The sequence below is a fragment of the Primulina huaijiensis genome, chromosome 13 (assembly GCF_012295235.1).
Source record: "Primulina huaijiensis isolate GDHJ02 chromosome 13, ASM1229523v2, whole genome shotgun sequence".
Classification (NCBI taxonomy): Eukaryota; Viridiplantae; Streptophyta; class Magnoliopsida; order Lamiales; family Gesneriaceae; genus Primulina; species Primulina huaijiensis.
In genome coordinates this window covers 3,680,882-3,683,691 of record NC_133318.1, presented here as the reverse complement: position 1 = coordinate 3,683,691, position 2,810 = coordinate 3,680,882, and positions in this window count along the sequence as shown.

Here is a 2,810-nt window from a genome sequence, read left to right as displayed (position 1 = left end):
TAGAAAAACCTCGAACTAGAAACCTTAACTTAATAAAAGCATGTTAAATTTATGAAAATAATATTAATACCATAATCCAAGGGAAGACTTTTCAATTAGAAAATCTTAAAAAAGATGTTTCTTTAAAAAGAATACAAAACCAAATAGACACAAAAGAAATTCAAGATAAAATTCAAAAGTTCAAAAAACTTCTAGAAACAGAAGTCTGTTCAGAAATTCCTAATGCTTTTTGGAATAGAAAACAACATATTGTTGATCTTCCCTATGAAGAAGATTTCAACGATAGACAAATACCAACTAAAGCTAGACCAATCCAAATGAATTTTGAATTAGAAGAACATTGTAAAAAAGAAATTCAAGATTTAGAGAAAAAAGGATTAATTTCTAAATCTAGATCTCCTTGGAGTTGTGCTGCCTTTTATGTTAATAAAAATTCAGAAATTGAAAGAGGAACACCCAGATTAGTAATTAATTACAAACCATTAAATAAAGCATTAAAATGGATCAGATATCCAATACCAAATAAAAAAGACTTATTACAAAAACTCCATAATGCTTATATATTTTCCAAATTTGATATGAAATCTGGATTTTGGCAAATACAAATTTCTCAAAAGGATAAATATAAAACTGCTTTTACAGTCCCCTTTGGACAATATGAATGGAATGTTATGCCTTTTGGACTTAAAAATGCCCCTTCTGAGTTCCAAAGAATTATGAATGAAATATATAATGATTATTCAAAATTCTGCATTGTTTATATTGATGATGTATTAATATTTTCTAATAATGTAGATGATCATTTTAAACATTTAAAAACATTTCTTTATATCACAAAACAAAACGGTCTAGTTGTATCAAAATCAAAAATAAGTTGTTTTCAAACAAGGATAAGATTTTTAGGTCATTACATATCTCGTGGTACTATAACTCCCATTGAGAGATCTTTAGAATTCACAAATAAATTTCCAGATAAAATACTTGATAAAACCCAACTACAAAGATTCTTAGGAAGTCTAAATTATGTTCTAGATTTTTGCCCAAATATCAATAGAATAGCAAAACCCTTACATGATAGACTCCGAAAAAACCCAAAACCATGGACAGAAAAACATACAGAAATTGTAAAAAATATCAAAAGGCAAGTGTTAGAAATCCCATGTCTCCATATCGCAGATCCCAACCTGCAAAAAATCGTAGAAACAGATGCATCAGATTTGGGATATGGAGGTATATTAAAACAAAAACAAGAAAACAGAGAATACATAGTACAGTACACATCTGCCCATTGGAATGATACCCAGAAAAATTATTCAGCTATAAAGAAAGAAATTTTGAGCATTGTTTTATGCGTCCAAAAATTCCAGAGTGATCTTTTGAACCAAAAATTTTTATTAAGAATAGATTGTAAAAGTGCAAAAGAAATTTTACAAAAAGATGTCCAAAATCTTGCCTCAAAACAAATTTTTGCAAGATGGCAAGCTATTCTTAGTATATTTGATTTTGAAATCGAATTCATAAAAGGAGATACAAATTCTTTACCTGATTTCCTCACAAGAGAATTTCTCCAAAACAGAAATGCCACCCAAAAAGGATAAAAAGCCTATTCAAACTCCTACCGAACCAGCAAAACCCAAAACCTGGTATGACATTGTTACGCAGGAAGAAGAAGAGGAACTTAAAGATACTGCACAATCCAAACCACAGGTAAGTGATGATTTGGAGAAAAGACTCAAAATTCTTGAATCCTTTCTCCAAACACCCGAAATAAAAAATGCCCTTGAAAAAACCCAGGCAAGTGAAAGCTCCGACAAGAAAGCTAAAGAAATCCTTACCAAAGATTCCTTCCAAACTGTTTCATTTTCCGATAATTCTTCAAAAACCTCTTATCACACTACAAATTCCCAGCTTGTTCTCACACAACCACCATTTAATCCTCCTTCTGATTATTTTGAGAAAAATAATTGGCAAACTATAATACATGTTGAACTAGGATTCCATGAAAAAGATCCCTTTGAAACACTTCAAAAATATTTTGGAAAAGGACGATATTATAAACCTTGGGACGAAAATAAGACCCCTTATTTCTACCAAGCAATTTTGGAAACTACTGACTCCGCAATGTTTAAAAACTTTTTCTTGGACCAAAGTCATAATGATCCTGCTTATTCAACCTGCAAAATCCTAAAAGTCATTGCTCCAATTGACTGGGGCTATGAATTTTCAAAACCCATACTATTTCCAGAAAAATATAAGGAAGCATCATTCTTTGAAATACCTTTTAATTACTGGGACTATCAACAAGCCTGGTACAATTCCTTCTTAATTCAAAACCAGAAACACAAGCACACTTGGTTATTCTATTTTGATACCAAGATTTGTAATCCAAAAAAGTTCCCAACCTGGTGGTACTCATGGTGGGAATATTTTGGATCCACCTATGAAATCCTCAAACACCCTGTCCAAAATTCCTTTAATCTTTTTAGAGCCCAATATGCCCCGACAGCAGAAGAGAAACGATTCCATCCTCTTGCCCTTTTTTGCATAAAATTTTATCTTCCTTGGGTCCTTTCCTGGACTGTTGAATTTTCAGACGAAAAAATTTTACATATTAGGAGAAGATTTAAAGTCAAATGGTGGGACAAATTTAAAATTCCTCCAAGCCTTACAGCTACCAATGTCCAAGCTTGGATCACCAATAATAAAAATACAAGAGTCCCAACTCAAAAACCGCTTTACAGGATTCCACCAAGACAACAGACAGAATTCCTGGCACAAAAATCCCAAATGACTGCAATGCTTGCAGCTGC